This window comes from Sus scrofa, chromosome 16, assembly GCF_054392235.1.
Source record: "Sus scrofa isolate SSC_HxYL_T2T_F1_AM1 chromosome 16, Sscrofa_HxYL_maternal_Yorkshire_Landrace_v2.0, whole genome shotgun sequence".
Classification (NCBI taxonomy): Eukaryota; Metazoa; Chordata; class Mammalia; order Artiodactyla; family Suidae; genus Sus; species Sus scrofa.
The window spans coordinates 21,004,546-21,024,358 of NC_139398.1; the positions used below are offsets into that span (position 1 = coordinate 21,004,546).

The 19,813-nt window shown below is 34.8% G+C and overlaps 1 protein-coding gene across 14 annotated transcripts in view; it reads right to left on the reverse strand.

The window, feature by feature from the left end:
- CDH18 (cadherin 18) overlaps window positions 1-19,813 on the reverse strand; it is a 1,020,178-nt gene that overhangs the window by 853,710 nt on the left and 146,655 nt on the right. For 5 of the 14 annotated variants that reach the window (XM_085001672.1, XM_085001667.1, XM_021076966.2 and 2 more), the window contains exon 2: window positions 12,746-12,831. The exons of the other annotated variants lie outside the window; for them this stretch is intronic. The gene's annotated coding sequence lies outside the window, so the exon portion shown is untranslated. The remainder of the gene's footprint in view (window positions 1-12,745; window positions 12,832-19,813) is intronic. 14 annotated transcript variants of the gene reach the window in all.

Consider the following 19,813-nt stretch of genomic DNA (forward strand, 5'->3'; position numbering starts at 1 on the left):
AAGTCGCAGATGTAAGCTGGGATCTGGCGTTGCTGTGGCTCTGGTGTAGGCCGGCAGCCGCAGCTCCGATTCAACCCCTAGCCTGGGAACCTCCATATGCCATGGGTGCGGCCCTAAAAAGGATAAAAAGACAAAAAAAAAAAAAAAAATCCATTCATCTGTGTCTCCTTAGAAAGTAGTGTGATCAGAAAGTTCATAGTATGAAGAAACTTAGAGATAACTTGGAGATGTACCCTGATATGTAAATAAATAATTCTAGGGCCAGTTAAAGAGATTCAGGTTATTTAGCAGAGAGGGGGAGGTACAAAACGTTGATTAATATTTTTTTTAAAGTACATAATATAGTAAAAGATGATACGTGGGAAAAGCACTACAGTAGAGGAGAGTAACATTCGATTTTATTTCTTAGCTTCCAGGTCACACCCGAAGTGAGTTACTCAGAAGTGGGTGGGTAACAAATTATTTGATTTTCAATACTCAAGGCATAAATTTAAACAGCTAGCCTAGAGAAATGTACTGAAGAATCATTGTCGTTAGAGATTTTCCTTCCATGTTGTAATTTGCTGATAGTTTATAAGCTATGATGTGTATTTAATAATTTAGTTGTTTTGTTGCTCTGAAGTGTGTATTATAAATATAGTAGGAGGGCTATAGACTGAAATTTTCTTGGCAACAAAGGTCATATTGTTTCCCAGATATTTTTTTTCTCTGAAATTATTTATTATGTCCTTTGTACTCATTATTAATACCAAGACTTTGGAATGAAATAAGTTTAGTTCAGCAAATCTGGGATATATGGCCCATAATATATATACACTTATACTATTAACACAGATATATGATTCCCAACAGTTCATTTCCATCATTTACAACCTGAATTAGTTAGAATATTTCAGAACTAAATAAATGAGGTAAGAATACATTTGGGTCTTCAAGTCTGACAAGCAGAGGAAGGTACTGCTTTAGTAAACAAACTCAAGAAAGTGCAGCTTATTCCTTTTTATGAAAAAACCCTCTGGTCAAAACAGCTGAAGACAAGCAACAGCGGTAAGCACTGCTCCTTTAGGTCTCAAAGTCACATGGAATTCGGGTGCACTGTTGTGTCACCAATCATGTTATAATCCTAGATATGAAAAAGAAGGGACTGCACTGAACTCTAATAATAAAACAAGTTAGGGGTGACTGACTTAGAGACAGATACCTCTCCCAGATAATAATAATTAGAGAATAATAGAGATCACAGCTGACTTTTAGTAGTTCTGACCACATGCCAGACTCTCTTCCAAAGGTCTTTCATGTGTGAACCCATTTAATCTGATCAACAACCTCTTGAAGAGGGTTATCTTCTTAGAAGCTTATTATATGACGAGAGTCACAGGGATGTTAAGAATTTTCCATAGATGATGCAGCGATTGCTCAGTTTTAACCAAATGAGGTTGACTTACCCCTGGGTTATGTCACTTCTTCCTACATATTTCCTCCTGAGAGGATTCTGTTAAACATATGCACCTGTGCATGTCCCCTCAAAACATGGAGAGCTACATTTTCCTGTGAAAATGCTGGAGTGAAATTAATTTCTTTACATGGGAATTCTGAGTAAAACATTTAGATGAGTTTTTATTTGGTATTTTTATTCTTATTTCAGGATAATGCACACAGAACAAATAAGTATGTTAATAATATATTATATAATTAACAATAGCTAATTATAAAATGACTTAAGCCTAACTGTACACATAAGCCTACATGTACATATACGTGTGTAGGCATATGCATCATATATGTGCTCTCATGGCCTACCCCCTTCCATGAATAACATTTTAAATTCACAATTTTAACCACTTTCATTGTTCCTTATTTATATATTGATTTTAGGGAAAAAAGGTACAGACTCACTTTCTTCCCAGGGAGGAAGAACTAAATAAGAAACTTTTTTTGTAACATATTGTTTTGTTTTACCTAAAAGCAGAAATTACTTTCCATATGCAATTAGTTTCTTGTGATTTTTTGAGTACTCTGGGTAGTATTAAATATTAACCAAGATAGAAGATTATATCAGCCTGGAGCTATTCATCTTCAATGGCTACAGTTTGTTTAAAGGACCCTAGAATGGGGTGGTGGCAGTAAAATTGGTGACTGTCACATGACTCCTCTGAAGATCTGTTTAGACAGCCTCCATGGTCAATACAGCTGTCCTCCATACCCCCCCATGAGAAGCAAATGCTCAGTAGCACCTTGAAATCCTTTTTACATTCTTTTAGTACTTGCTTTTTTAAAGGCTAAATCCAACTACTAGAAAAGACAAGCACTTTTTAAAAGGCTACATCCAATTACTAGAATGATACAGGAGTTACTCTGTATAAAATATCTATAGTTAATTCAAAAATAAGCCATAATTCAACCAGTGGAAAAAAAATCAATGTATAAACTCATTTAATCTGATCTTTTATATATTTGATAGTTCAATGCTGAAGTGGTAAAAAGAAGACAGTTTAAGCATTTGTTTATACCCACAGGACACTTTACTGTAAAAAAAAAATTGACCATTTACTGACAAATACCTGCAAAACGACTCTCAAATACAATGATTTTTCAATAAAGTATATTACTTGAGGTAAAACAGTTTCAAAAAACATAAATGGAATCTTTAGTATTTTGTCCCAGTCTTAGTCATAAACTAAAATCAAAATTACTTTAAATTTCATGTCAATTAAAGTCTGGAAGAAACTCTTGAATCTTTTTGTACCTTGCAAAAATTTTAGACAATTTTATTGTTTTCCTAATTTAGTGTACATTAATTTCAAGTTATGTTAAGTCATTTGGCATTTTATCTAACATTAGTCAGTTAAAGAAAAAAATCGCCTTTCTTTCTATACAATGCATCAGTGATTCTGCATGGTTACCATCTGCTTTTCATGAAAGCAGATTATTTAACCCTAAAATTTATCCTATTAATACTTTCCCAACAATTCATGCTTCTTTTTTAGTGTCTGTTTTTCAATGAGGAATGATTGCTCTTTCTTTTAAGATGTGTTTGCCAGCAAGTAACAGAAAATCCATCAATGCTGTTTTCTAAAATACTGTGATTTTTTCTGCACATAACGAGGAATCTGGGGCTAGCTTGCACTGTTTAATATATTATCAAGGAGTCGGACCCTTTTCAGTGATATGCTGTAGACATATCAGCGTCTTCACCTTTGACCCACACAGGATCATCTGATGGGTACAGGACTGCTGATGTAGCTTCAGGCACCATACCCATATTCAAGAGCAAAGAAAAGGAACCCTTGAAATCCTCTCTCACTCTGGCTATCAGACAAGGAACTTCTTCCCCATAAGCAGCCAACAGTTTCCTCACTGATCCAAACTGGAACACATATCCACCCTTAACTGCAGTAGAGACAAAGAAAGCAATCCCTTGGTTTGTACTTTACATTCTTAAGGTGGAAGGAAGCATGGGGGAGGGGATCGAGATATGACTTTTGCATGTCAGCACTGTCAACTCCAATAAGATCATTCCCAAAAGAACTGTTTTATTTGAGACTAGGCCCTGAAACAAGTGTGAAATACAGAGCACTCCTGGATATTGGATGACATTCCATAAAAGACTATCCTGAGATTTATCTATTTTATTAAAATATTTTTTAAAAAATAAATATTTGAAATGGACTAAGGGAATTTTTTGAACATTCTTTGAAAAAGTTGCAATATCATGTGTTACCACAAGGGATATCAAAGATAAGCAAACTAGTTCAAAATGAAAGTGAAATGTGGATTGTTTTATTAAGTCAAACTGAAATTCAATCCCTAGCATAAACCAAAAAAATGAAACAGGGTGAATACAGCAAGATAGAATGTAGATGCAAAAATAATATATGTATTATTATGTATAGGCATCAAACACAATACAAATATTGTATTGATGTTATTTGAGGCCATTTGCCTTATATTTATACCCATATATTTTAAAAACTTTTTAAAATCTGTTTTCTATGATCAAAAGTTATTGTTCTTTTTTGTAGACAAGTTCATCATGGATACATTTTCATAGTGATGATATATTACTCTACTAGTTTTCAAATAAAAGATAATCAAATTTTCAAATGTGTATGGCATTAAAATAATTTGCTGCTTAGTTGTACAATAAAACTCTGTTGTTCCAAATTTATTTACAAATTCCAGTTATAGTCACACTGATTGACAAAATGCCCATTAATTAAATTTATGGCTAAACTAGGGAGGGGAAGAACATGAGTTATTTTGCCCAACTGTTTAAGCCACAGAGATGCCTTAATCTCTCAGGAAGTAAAAATGTATGTAATCATGTTTTTTTTGTGGTATGTGATAAAATAATCATTTCAAATAAAATATGCTTTTAAAATGTATTTAAACTATGTTTTTAAAGGTTCTTTTTATAGATTATTTAATAATATTAATCTTTATAGCTGAATATAATTTAATACATATTTAAGTGACATATGGATGATTTATATTAAATTAATAAGAAAAATGTGAGTTTTTCTATAAAAGCTTTTTTTTCCTTTTTTGCTTTTATTTATTTACTTTTTTGGCTTTTTAGGGCCACACACATGGCCTGTGAAGTTTCCCAGGCTAGGGGTGGAATCAGAGCAGTAGTTGCTGGCCTATGCCATAGCCATAGCAACACAGGATAGAGCTGTGTCTTAAACTTACACCACAGCTCATGGCAATGCTGGATCCCTAACCCACTGAGCAAGAACAGGTATCAAACCAGCAACCTCACGGATAATATTTGGGTATGCTTCCACTAAGCCACAACAGGAACTCCTAAAATAATTTTTAAATTACACACAAAGTTTAGCTTTGCAACCATATTCACATTAAACTTTAGCTGAAGCCAGTTTTAAGATGAGAAAAAAACATACCCCCTTTTATTTATACTCACCCTAAAGTAAGTCAAAAATGAGAAAGCCATACTCAATTTTAATGAAAATAGGAGATGTTCATAGCCCCAATTACAACAGGTAATGCCTGAGGGCCCCAGTTACGACATATGCTTACTGAGAGCAGATGGGTTGAAATAAAAAATAATATAACTGAATGGAGGAAATTTAACCTTAAGTGGCTGTAGAGGGAAATGTTGAGAGAAACTACCAATTTATACCCAGAAACTTTAGAGAAAGCTCAAGAATCGTATATCATTTACAACAGAAGTCAGGAGGCTGGTGGGAAGGGTATGTAAGCCTAAAACAAGGTTGTTGGTTTGAAAGTTACTTTATGAAGCACTTAGGCCTCAAATCCTCACCAGCATCACTACCCTTCCCTTCTCCTGCCTCCAGAAGAGGAAGAAGTTTTCCTGAAGACAAAGGAGTTGAGAGAGAAAAACTTTGTACTTGGAGATACTGAGCACAGATAAAGGGAGCTCTGACCTTTTAAATGAAAACAGAGAGTGAATAGAAATCTATATAGTGAGTAATGGAACTCCTAGCCCCTTTCTCCAATTTGGCTCTGGAAGTCCTATAAGCAGGCTTCTACCCACTAAGCTGGCCACTGAATGATCCTTTAATATAGAAGCTAAAACACCTAAATAGAAAGGCCACGGACAGTGATAACTAGAGGTTTCCAACAAAAAGGCTAGCTTGCCATCTGATCACCCCATAGGATATTCCATCAATTCACTACCCTTCCTTACACCCAATAATATCCATATACAATCATGTACACACCTCACATACACAATATCAGAGCTTGTAATAAGAATCTTAGGAAGTGTTTATTAAACTGAAGTAAATATCACCAGATGTTTTTGGAAATTTTCAATCATGAAAGGAAATAAATAAAATAAATAAACACAAAATGCAACATAGAAACAACAGCAACAGTATTGAGACTAGAAGAAGAATCAAAAAATTATAAACACTATAATGAGAAGTGCAAAGATAACATATCCATAAGAGAAAAATAAGGTGTAGAAAACACAGGACCAAAAATTGTCCTAAAATTTAAAAGTAACAGAGATATAAAAATCACTAGGTGAATTGGACGATGACATGAAGATCTTCAGAAACTAGAAAACAAAACATGAAGATTATAATAGGCAAGAAATTTTGAAGATCAACTCAGGAGTGCAAAAAGAACCTACTAAAAATAGTTATAGTAAGAAAAAAAGAAACTGAATAAAAAAAGCTTTAGAATTAAAATTAAATATCCCCTGTCAAGTCTTATTATTCTGAAAATTCAGAACTTAATTGATAAAAAAAGAAGATTCTGAGTGGGTCTTCTGAGAAAAAGATATTAGTTCTCATCCAGAAAATCTGGAATAGGAAGTTATGCTTTTCCATCAGCCACTATGATGTCAATGTGAAAGAAAGAACAAAGCCATTTCAGAGCTAGAGTTACAGAGTTTCAAATAATTCTTTGTTCCTTTTCTAAGAAAAATAGTATTAGGTCTGCTCCATCAAAATGAGGAAGTATATCAAATATGAAGGAAAACATAAGTTCCAGACACTAGAAAAACACACTAAGAAGCAGAGGGCATTCTAAGTGAATCAGGACCCCAGGACTACATCGTCTAGTGGGCACATTCACAGGTCTGTCCTGGTCCTGGATGGAGGAGGAAGTAAAAGTGGATAGGAAAGAGTGTCACATGATACATAAACTTGACAACTGGCCAATCCAGACCAACTGACAAATTCCATTGTGTAAAAATTCTATTGGCATATCCCTTAGTAACTGGAGAGTTCAGATGTAGCCTTAGGATAAAAATAAATAAATTAAAAACACAATATAAGTCAAATATTAACTCCAGAAAAAAATAAAATTAAAACATCTGAAAACAAAAATGATGAGTACTACAATTTCAACCACATAAAAGATTTCTATAGTCACATAAATCAGAAACTTGAATATTGATTAAACCAAAAATATATGAGGAGATGAAAACCAGAGATACATATGCGAAGGTAGTTAATATTTCCATTTGCCACAAGAAATTGATCAGTAAAATTGACTAGTCAATAGATAGAACTGTTATGTCAATATATGTAATAAATAGTTTAAAGAATTAAAAAGTTACTTTCAGTGTGTAGCAAACTTGAGATGGAGTATAAAACTGATTTTTGCTATTGAAATTCAATTCTTAAATCTCAGCAATTGTGTTACATGATATATCACTATATTACATTGTTAAAAATAAAAATCAATTCAGTCCCCAGTATTTAGCTTGAAATTTAGCTGTAACTACAAATATTTTGATTTCTGTTATTTTATACTTTAAAGCAATAATTGGTTATTTTTATATTTGTTTTTAAACAGTTTGATAAAACAGATGGTTTTAGGTTGGTATTTACAAGCAATCTATTCCAAATAACACATTTGTTGTGGATAGACTTGATGCCAAATAGATGAAAACCCAAATTGGATATGATTATAATAATTCTTTATGATTTTTGAAAAATACACCCATGTGCTGCACAGTAATTTTAATAAAATATTAGATAACACTTTTTGGTGGTGATGAGCTTTGTTTGGTCTGAACACAGACAATGTTGATTCAAATTCTAGCTCCCTCCCTCTCTGTGCAATCTTGGCCAAGTTTACACGGCTTCTTTGTGCCTCACTTCTCTCATGTTTAATAATGCAAAATTAATAGACCAGAATCATAATTTTGTAGGAATTAAAGCAGATAATTCGCAGTAATAAGTTAGAACTGCACTGGGCAGTGGTGAGCTTTATAATTATTAGCCATGTTATCATGCTCAGGACAAGGCGTTTTGAGTCTAGTGAAGAGTAACTTGAGAAAATCTGAAAAATCAATAGACATTTTATCCTTCTCACTTTCTTCCTACATTTTGTCATTCCATTTTATTTCATTCTTCAACTCATTCATAAGTATGTGTTAACGTTTTTGTTAACAAAACAGTTTTAAAGAGAAACAAGGGTTTTCTTTAGCTTTCAATCTTTTAAACAACTGTATGATAATATACTAATGACCAACACACACATATACAAACATACATGTATACACTCACTTTTACATTATAAACAAGATTCATAGTAACTTAAAATGATCCCAATTATAGGCTACTCTGAATTGAGCCTTAAGCACATTCCCTGGAAATTTACCAATTTTTGTCTATACTTGCTCTCTGACTCTGATAGCATGTTCGTCATCTCTATTTTAAAGCAATATAAAGATTTTAGCATATCTCGTTAGGGTGTGTTCTAATTTCAGGTTTTTTTTTTCTGTAGCTGTCCAGTTATCCCAGCACTACTTATTAGAGACACAGTCTTTTCTCCATTGTATATTCTTGCCTCCTTTGCTATAGATTAGTTGACTATAGGTACATGGGTTTAATTCTGGGTTTACTATCCTCTTCCAATGATCTACATTTCTATTTTTGTGCCAGTATCATACTGTTTTGATGACTGCAGCTTTGTAGTATAGTCTGAAGCCAGGGAGCCTGATTCCTCCAGCTCCATTTTTCCCCCCTCTGGGTGTCTTTGGCTACTGTGGGTCTTTTGTGCTTCCAAACAAACTTTAAAATATTTTGTTCTAGTTCTATGAAAAATGTCCTTGGTAATTTGTTAGGGATTACATTAAATCTGAAGATTGCCTTTGGTAGTACAGTCATTTTTGACAATATTGAATCTTCCAAGCCAAGAGCATAATATATCTTTCCATCTGTTTTTGTACTCAGCAGTAAAAAGGAATGAAATAATGGCATTTGCAGCAATACGGATGGACCTAGAAATTATCACGCTAAGTGAAGTTAGTCAGACATTGAGATATAAATGACCTATGCTACCACTTATATGTGGAATCTAAAAAAAGGATATAATTGACTTATTTGCATAACAGAAACTGACTCACAGACTTTAAAAAACTTAAGGTTACCAAAGGAGACAGATGTGGAGGGAGGAGGGATGGGCTGGGGGTTGGGATGGAAATGTTGTAAAATTGGGTTTTGATGATGTTTGTACAAAAATAAATATAATAAAATTCATTGAGTTTTTAAAAAAGGCAATATGTAGAATTTATATTGTAACATTTTAAAATAAAACTAAAATAAATACCAATATGCCTTTCAAAGTTGTGGATTCCCTGCCTCTTATATAGAAAGATATGTTGGAAACATTTTTTTTCAGAACTTCTAAGAGTATGAGCTCTAATGAAAAATCTAAGTCTGTGTTCTCATAGATATTCAGTTCTTTTAAGCCAGTTCTTCCTGGACTAGACAATGGAGGTTATATCGTAGATTCTACTTCAATGAACTGGTGTAGTAATGGAATGAGATAGTTCTTGAAATGCTGAAAATAGTGATCAGACAATACTAATTAGTTATTAATTTGTAGATTAGAATATAGTAACCACAAAACTATAGCAATGAAAACTTTGGGTAGGCATTTAATTATCTTCATGTACTATTCAGGTTTATATTCAGTCAGGAAAAAAGTTAAATGCCATTACAAATGTTTTGGTACAATTACTAAAAATGATCTTGAATTTGTACTATTTCTACTGAGTTCAGCAGATTTACATAGAGATTTCAATAATTACACAGTAGAGAAAATAGTACTTTAGAAAGTATCCAATTTCATCATTTTACAAGGGAAAAAAAAAAAAACCTCTACAGACCGCAAAGGCAAATAGAATAAACAGTACGTCATCTTACAAAATCTATTTTACTTTAGGGAATATTTGGGAAATGGAGAGAAGTTTTTATTAAAACTATATAACACATTATAATAAACCTATAATTCAAGAAAATTTCCAAATATGAACAAAAATACTAAGATTTTCTATCTTCACCAGACTGTTATACATATTCACTCTGTAATGATTGATACTTGGTAAATCTTTTTGAAAAGAACTGATATGATTAGTTGATAAAATTGGTTACACATTAGAAGAGAATGACATCATCTAAAATTTCAATTCTGCAAATTTTCTCCACAGGAACTTCTGCACTTTATTCTTTTGACTGAGTCCTATGCATAAGTGAGAATAATTTATGCTCTAAGGTAAGCACAAGCTGAGAATGGGACAAATTTTGAACAGAGTCCTTCTGTATTGCTACTGCAAATGAAAATGATAATAAAAAAGGAAATGAACACAGGAATTGATTTTAAAAATTAAATCATTAAAATTACTCTATGGCACCAACTAAGGAACCATGGAGTTGGTCTGAATGGACCCAAAGTATATGAGCCATCATCTAGTCTTAGAGGGTGTTCAGATTAAGTCTACAGCAGCCAATTCCTAGAAACAACTTCAAGTAAACCAAATAAAGAAAAATCATCATAATAAAATTTATTATGTACTTATGTTCTGGTACATATTACTATCCTGGCTTGTTTAGGCAAATTTATAAACATGAAGCTGACAATATAATACAAAGCATACTGTGATAACTGCGTAAAATATAAACAATGCACAAAGAGTTTATTGAGAAACTAAAGATTAATTCTGACTAATTTCATTTGAACAGTATTCAGAAAAGAAATAAAGTTACTATGAGGTTTGAAGTATTCATAACTTTCAATAAGGAATTACAATGGGGAATGGTGTCTTGCACAAGGATAAGGACAAAGTAATGAGAAAAATATAAGGCAAAGGTCAGGGAAAGTAAATAGTCTGCCAGCTAAAGACTGTGGCTTGCCCTCTGGTTCTACAGGAAAGAATTCACTAGCCCTGCAGTCATCAACCTTCAGCACACCCTGGAAGGATTCAGGGAAGAGATCAGGGAGGAAGCATTCAGTGCTTTGGGAAAAACTGGCAGATAGTTAGGTATTTTTAGGAGAAAACTGGAAGAACACAATTTCTTGCATCTTCTCATATCTAGAAAACACTAAAATCATTAACGGTGACATCTGCTCTTTGTGACTAGCTGCAACCTTCTACAGAGATGTGGGTTTGACTGCATGTAACCTCTTCCCAAAATAACATTTGTACTGATGTCCCCTCTACCTCTGTGGAGCAGTTCCTCAGAACTACCTGAGAGGCTGTCTCCTGGGCTATATTATTAGTAAGTCCAAATAAAGCTGAACTCACAGCACTCACATTGTGTGTCTCTACGTGTATTTCAGTTGACAAGTTTTTTCGGTTTATATTACTTCTTTTTTATTGTAGTAGATATAAAATGTTCTATCAATTTCTGTTGTACAGCAAAGTGACCTAGTTATATATATATGTATATATATACATGTACACACATACACACACACACACACATATACATTGTCTCACATTCTCCTCCATCATGTTCCATCACAAGTGATTGGTATAGTTCCAGGTGCCATACAGCAGGATCTCATTGCTTATCCACTACAAATTCAATAGTTTGCATCTACTAACCCCAAACTCCCAGTCCACCCCATTCCCTCCCCCACACCTTGGTAACCGCAAGTCTGTTCTCCATGTCCATGAGTTTCTTTTCTGTAGATAGGTTCACTTGTGACATATATTAGATACCAGATATGAGTGATATCATATGGTATTTGACTTTCTCTTTCTGACCTAACTTCACTTGGTCTGAGAGTCTCTACTTCCATCCATGTTGCTGTAAATGGCATCATTTGTGGGTTTTTTATGGCTGAGTAGTATTCCATTGTGTATATGTATCACTTCTTTTTTTCTGTTACATGTATACACACTTTATCTTTAAACCTCAGAAGATCATGAAGATTGGTATCATTATTCCTATTCTTTCAAACAGTGAAACAGTAGTAAGTGTTGGATAATTTGCCCCAGGTCACTCTATAGAAAAAGCATAGTACAGGTATCACTTCTTCTTAGTCATTCAAATGTCAACAGACATTTGGGTTGTTTCTATGTTTGCCCCTGCTGCCCTTAGCCTGCGCAAGCAGCACCTGGCTGCCCACAGCCTGCTCAAGAGTCGTGCCACTGCCTGTAGCCTGCATAAGAGGCCCCATGTTACCTGAAAGCCTGCATGTGCACAAAGAAAGATAGTCCTATGGTGGTCCTTGCCTATGGTGTTCTGCCCCTCACCCATGGTGCACCACTCCCTAGCCCCTCAGGCTGTTTCCACACACACAACTCTAGTCCTCTCCCTGGAACTGACCTCTGGAGCCTGGGGGTCTCTGTACCTAGCCTCTTCTGTGTGTCTCAGACTGTGGTGTCCCAAGAGAGTGGTACTGATGGTTTGTGTGGCTCTCTCTCTGCCTTGCCCTCCTCAGCCTGGTTACTGCACTTTTTTTTTTTGAGGTTTTGTGGTCCCTCCATTTCAGCTAATCTCCCCGTCAGTTAGGTAGCTTCCCAGGGTGCAGGTTCCTTCATTCACAGCTCCCTCTCAGGACTGCTGGTCCCATCCTGAATCTTTGTTTTTTTTTCTCTTCTCTTTTTTTTTTCCCCCTTTGTTCTACTCAGTTATGTGGGGGGTGGGGGTTAAGCCCCCAAACCTCCCTTTTTGGAGGTTTAAGGGCTTCTGTCAGTGTTCAGTAGATGTTCTGTGTGAATCATTCCACATTTACATTTTTTTTTTTTGATGTGTTTGTGGGAGAAGGTGAGTGCTATGTATTATTTCCGCCACCATCTTGATCCTGCCTCTACATTTACTTGTATAACATCTAAATTATATTGAAAAGTAGCTTACGGAGACAAAACTGAAATGTTCACGGCAGAAATAAAAGGGCCTTTAGTGAGTGATGTTATTTTTGTAATAAAACTAATAATTCCACATTTTAATTGTCATGAGAGAAATGTACCTCAAGGAAAAGGGGACTTTTCATTTAAATGTTTACTCACCATGGGGTTCAGATCAACCAATTCTAGGAACTTTACCAGTTGACCTTTTCCCTGGCATGAATTCCAGTTTGTGTACAGAAAAAAATCTGAAGGAAAAGTAGAAAAAAGTATATCACAAAAACTTACAACTATAGAGAGCCTGTGATTTTTTATTTTGAATTTCCATTTAATATGCATACAATGATTCAGCAAAAAACTGTCTTTGAAAATAACATCATAGCACTTGGCAAAACTATTCCTTGGTTCCATGCATTTTTATCTTCCATTTCCTTTTGATTTTCTCAAATTTGTAAGTTAAAGAAAAATGTACTAGAATTAAAACTTAAAAAAAAGTGTTCAGTTTTATTCTACACAATGTAATCCTTATTTATGAACATCTACATGACAACAGACACACATTTTCAAAGGACAATTTTCATTATAAGTAAAAATTTCAATATCTTTATGAATATTAAACAGATGTTCTAGCATCCATTATATTTTTCTACGTTTGAAAATTTTCGCAAGAAAGCCCTATCTAATTTTAAAATCATAAAACTTTGATCATGTTCTGCCACAAATAGCCAGATAATACAATTTCCATTAAAAGAGAAGTAGGCTTATTTTGTCTAATATTTTGTAATGTTGTAAAATCTTTACATGTTTGTTTTTGGCTATCTCCAGTTTAAGAAAATAAGCAATATACAATATTTCTTATAAATTTGAGCACAGGGATTGCCCACTGTGGATCAGTGGGTTAAGGACCTCATGTTGTCTCAGTGAGGATGCAGGTTTGATCCCTAGCTTTGCTCATTAGGTTAAGGATCTGGCATTGCTGCAAGCTGCAGCATAGGTCAGAGATGCAGCTCAGATCTGGTCTTGCCATGGCTGTGACACAGGCGGGCAGCTGCAGCTCCAGTTCGACCCCTAGCCCAGGACTTCCCTATGCCACAGGTATGTCTATAAAAGAAAAAAAAAAATTGAACATACGAAGTTATTGCCTTTCCCTCTCATGTTTACCTAAAGTAAAATATCTTGCTCATCATTAGATTGCTAAACAATATGATTCAAAATGGTTTTAGTTGGTAATTCCAAGACTTAGACCTTTGCCAATTAGCTCTTTTCTACTTCTCTTATTTCTTTTACTGGTGTTCCTCTTACACTTGCAGTTACCATCTCATTATTTTTAGGAAGCATATGAATAATTTTCATTTTTTTAAAGAAATATTTAGTATTGACTATACAAGGTTATGAACAAATCCATTGCCATTATTTAACCATTCCTACTGTTTCAGGAATAAAAAATATCTGTATACAGTAACACAATATTTCGTATTTCTTTAGAAGTGCAAGTTTCTTACTTGAAAGTTACCAGTTTCTAATTAGAAAACTATCAAATTTATTTTTCCCAATGTGCTGTAATACAGAGCATTTATAAGTATAATGGACCATAAATAAAATATATTATTCAGCACTTCTCTTGCTTTTGCATTTTTTCCCCTCGGATGTAGAGGGGGGGAAACAAGTAGTAAGAAAGAATTTCCTTGAAAAGTGCAAGCACTGGTAATTTTCCCGCCATCTAGGTGGTAACGAGCACTCCCTCAAAGGGAGCTACACATGTTTTTACTTAGTGGAGATAGAATCTTCTATCATTTCCCAAGGGAGAAGCTCATAAAATATTGATGTTCAGGAAGGGAGTGTAAAATAATACAAATGCTCTTCCATTGCTTCGTTGATAGCTCTGCTTCCTTTCTCTGAACCTGTTCTCATCCCAGCTCTCTCCTCCAGGGAGGTTGTGATATTCTCCTTTTCAGTCTCCGACTCTCTGCTATTTTCATTCAAAATTCCTGTAGAAGCCTGCCTCGCTGCAAGGCAGAAGAGCCATACTTTTGCTTCCCAGCATCCCTCCTATCCAGGAGGATTCCAGGAATGTGGATCAAACAAGTTACCAAGCTCTTTAAATTACTACTTAAGAAAAGAGGTGAGCAGAGAAAAGAGGGAAGAATTATAGCTCTCTTCTCCCCCAAGAACCCTCTGCATATTCTATTTTCACAGGTTGTAAGAGAAGCACTTATTTCCATAATCACCAAGTTGGCATATTTAATTATTTAACTCAGCAACAGAAACTTCTAATATAAATGGTAAACTAATAATTATTGGCAGCCAGGTTTGAACTGAATGATTTTTTTGGTGTTTTGTTATGTTTGTCCCTTTTTTTCCATTGGTTTTGAAATGCTATACAAATTTCTTAACTACTAGTGGGAGACAAACGGAGACAGGAGTTCCCGTTGTGGGTCAGTGGTTAGCGAATCTGACTAGGAACCATGAGGTTGTGGGTTCGATCCCTGGCTTTGCTTGGTGGTGGGTTAAGGATCTGGCGATGCCGTGAGCTGTGGTGTAGGTTGCAGACGCGGCTCGGATCTGGCGTTGCTGTGGCTCTGGTGTAGGCCGGCGGCTACAGTTTGGATTCGACCCCCTAGCCTGGGAACCTCCGTATGCTGTGGGAGCAGCCCAAGAAATGGCAAAAAGACACACACAAAAAAGGAGACAGAGCTGTTTTGTTTTCTTACTGGTGTGATGTGCTGGAGAGACAAAGACTGAGCTTCCTGGGATTGCATTTTGTGTAAAATTGAACATGCTGCGGTATTTTTGCAGCTAACTGTGGGTTTTATCCAAATATTAAAGTAAGGGAAATGGCACCATTACATAACCTTAGGTGAAAGTGTCATTGTATAACATATGTTTTACTATAATTTTAAATAAAGGCTAATATGTGAAATGTTTATGTCAATACTAGTATGTATTTATTCTACATCATTTAATAATAGAAGTCATTCCAAATGAAGCCCTATTTTACAAATATTTTTATATGAATTTTCTTATAAAAATTCAGTATTTATGTCATTTCTTTATTTCTCACATGATTTTCTTGAAAAATTAATTACTTCAAGTATGGGGGGCAAAAATAACTAGGGAGGCAAAAATGTTGCAAGACATTTTAAAAACATTTCTGCTATTTGTTTTAGTAAACAAAGGCTGCACAGAACGTATGCAAGAAGCCAAGTGTAAAATCAAAGGATCAGGTGTTTTAAAATTGAACAAATATAATTTGTGTTCTATGAGAAAAAGAGTACCTAATCCCTGCCATATTACAGAACATATTATAGAACAAAAATTCATTTATTAGGCACTTTTTTTTTAAGTGACTTTGGATTTTTTTTTAAGATAGATGATTTTTATTTGTATGTTTTTTTTGGACCATACCCATGACATGCAGAAGTTCCTGGGCCAGGGATCGAACCCATGCATAGCAGTGACAAATCTGGATCCTTAACCCCTAGGCCACTGAGAACACCTATTACGCACTTCTCTGTGGCAGCTTTAGCATAAACACTTTATCCACATTGAGCATACAGTTTTTAATAGCATGGGGTATGCAACACTGCCATTTACAGATGGGTAAACAGACTAACACTCAAATGGCTTAGGTGAACAAGCCCTGGTCATACAACTCTGAGATCTTTGATTCTAGATTCCAACCCACAGCTGCCTTCTCCAAACACTGGTTTCTAACCAGTGGTGCATCATGCTAAGAGGGTGAGGAAATGTTACCAATGTGTCTTGGCAAGCTTCACCATTTACCCATATGACCTTGTGCAGTGGATTACCCTTGATATACTGAGTTCCTCAAGTGTAAACATTATCACTCTATCGCCCAGATTTAATTCATATCACATAACTATGAGGCAGCAAGACATTACTTAATATAATTGGAATAAAGACTTTTTGTTTTTGTTTTAATCATGCAGTATATTAAAAACCAAAGTTAAACAGATGGAAAAACAGAAGTGAATATAAAATTGACAAATAGAATCAACACCCAACATGTAAATGGAGACCCTCTAGGGAGTAAAAACTACTAAGGCAGTCATGTTGAATAATTAATTATTTCTCTTTTGGTTTCCAACAATTTTAACACTTTTTTAAAATTTTCTATTTTATAATAACACAGCACTCTCATGTAAAAGAAATATAGTAGTCACTACATTGATAAATGATGTATCAAGAAATACTAAGTGTTATATAAAACTTTTTTAAATGTCAACAAATTTACATATCTATTGCTCTTGATGTGTTCTTAGTAATAAGTGAAATCTATTTTAAGGATTTCTATATATACTAAGTACTTTTATTTTCTAGTGAAATCTACTTTCTAACAATTCTTAATGAATAATGTTAAAACTAGTTTGGCACAATTTAATGAGAAAAGGGTGTCTTCTAGGACAATATCTCATACACCAGGCAGTGCACTAGAAACCTTCAATAACTTGTTCTATTTAATCCTGTTACCAACCCCATGAAGTAATGAAATTTGTCCACATTTTGAGAAAGAAAATAGATGCTTTCAAAGGCTAACTAAATGTGCTCTCAAAATCGTAACTGTTAAGAGACAAAGGCTAACTATAAACTAGGTGCACTGGTTGGAAAATCTCTTTGTGACATCAGAGTTTTGGGGAATACATTCTGATTTCAGTGTGTAAACATGAGTGTTGTGGTGTTTACTGAACCATAGTGAGAAAAGAAACAGATGGACAGTTATAGAGGTATGAGTCCTTTAATGACTAACACCGAATTTTCCTAAGCTACTAATTATTTCTCAGTGTTTGATCTCATTCAAGGCTTAACACTAATTTGACATTGGGACTGAGAGATAATTTGGTAATCAGATAGGAAAGTTAGGGTAGTTGATGATGCACTTGAGGTGGGAGCAGAGAAAAAGCTACTTAGTACAGATTGGATGCAGGTTAAATTGAATTAATATTTGTTGAACTCCTAATAAGTGAATGCCACTATTATTAGTTTGCTAGGGCTTGTCATCACAAATACCACAGACTGGGTAGCTTAACAGAAATGTATTTTCTCATAGTTCTGTAGGCTAGCAGCCAGATCAAGGTGGCTGAGGCCTCTTTCTTTGACTTGCAGATGCTACCTCCTCCCTTTGTCTTTACCTGGTCTTTCCTCTGTGTTATCTGTGTCCTTATTGCCAGGACACCAGACATACTGGATTGAAGCCCACCCTAAATACTCTGTTCTAACTTAATTAGCTCTTTAAAAGCCTAATCTCTAAATACAGTCAAATTCTGTGGTATTGTGAGCTAGGGCTTCAACATATCAGATTTGGAGAGATATATTCATCCCTTAACTCTTACTATGCTAAGTTCCACGTGGGAAACAAAGATAGAATGAAGGAAAATTTGCTTTCAGTAAGTTCCCAGGCTAGTAGGAGAACAACTATGTCTTGAACAAGTGTCTTGTTCTTAAACCAGGTCACTCCATAGATGCCACAAAATTTTCATTCTATTGCACAACTAGTGATATTCTTCTTCACTTAAATATCTTCAGTATGCCTCTAACAATTAGAGACTAAATTCACACTTTCAGCATAGTAATTAAAGTCCTGGTTCATTAATCCATCTTCTCTCAGTAGAATTTTTGGCTTTTTTGTTTTTGTTGTTTTTGGCTGCATCTGCGGCATGTGGAAGTTCCTGGGCCAGGGATCAAACCTGCGCCACAGCAGCAACCTAAGCCACTACAGTGATGATGCTAGATCCTTAAGCCACTATGTCACAAGAGAACTCTCTTCAGTAGAGTTATATCTTCTCCTATAGTACCTTCTCAGTTCCCAAAACTTTCTCAATCAACAACTGCCCATTAACATTCTAACAACACTGACCATGTTCTCATTTCCCTCCTGTGCTATACTTTCTGCTTTCATTTATACACAAGTTCAGAAGGTGTCTCTCCATTTCCATGGCAGGACAGGCTGCTAAGCTGTCTTCATAACTGTAATCTTTTTCCTGAGAATTTCCCGGATTTTCTTGCAATTGTATGTAGACATATTCTTGAATCTAGTCAAGGGAATGAGAATCCAACTAGCATGGGCCATTTCTGAGTCAAGACTTTTTAAGAAAGTGGTTTGTCCCCTTCTGTCATGTTGCAGGCAGTAAAGACTTGAGGGATGTGCCTGGATCTCTGAATTCCCCAAGAAGTGCTACCTATTGACCTGGATAGCACACAACTTTAGCATAATTGAAAAAAATACTTCCATTGTGTTTGAGACTGATATATGAGTGTATATACATATATAATACACACACACACATATAGAGAGAGTGTGTGTATATATATACATATATAGAGAGAGAATATATAGATAGATGTATATAGAGAGATGTGTATACACACACACATATATATATATATACACACACACATGCATCTATATTGTAGTCCATTCCAGCCTACCCAAGCAATATATCCAACTACTGAATTCCTATTTATATTTCAAAAACCAGCTCAAACATTATTTTCTATGTAAAATTTTCTTCCAACTATCCCCTATCCTGGACCACAAGCCCTGTAGCTCTAGAAAGGAGTCACAAATGTAAGACATTGTAAATAAAGCATCATCAGAATTTAATGATAAATTAGATGGTCTGAAAGGATAAAGAGTGGGTGGTATAGGAATGGAAAGGAAGGTCAAAACATGTTTCTAAGTTTAATGGATAAAGGACCTATCTGAGGAGCAGAGCTGATAACTTCAAGCTTCCGCCTGTTAGGTTTCAGATGGAACAAGAAATTAGATACATACAATTACTACTTATAAATATATAAAGGCTGTAAATAAATATATATTTATGATTGATCTTCTGAAAATTGTTTGGCAAGTCTTAATGAAATAAAACATACAAAGGAGAAATGTGGAGGAAAGGCAGCATGACTGAGAATAGGATCTTAAAAATCCTGAACTACAGAAAGACCAATTTGGAGGTCCCAAGGTAGTACTATTAAAACAGAATAAACAAAAAGACAATTTAGAAAGGAGTCATGTGAAAAGTTGAGAGAAAACACAAGAAAAGTTGTAAAAATTCATGGAAGATTAATACAAATTATTATATTATATAAGCATTAGTATTAAAAGATAAGTTCTCCGAGAGCAGGTATTTTTTTTTGGGGGGGGGAGCTTCCCTATTTACAGAACTTACGACAGTGTGTGACACATAAGAAATGGTCAAAAAATAAGGTTAA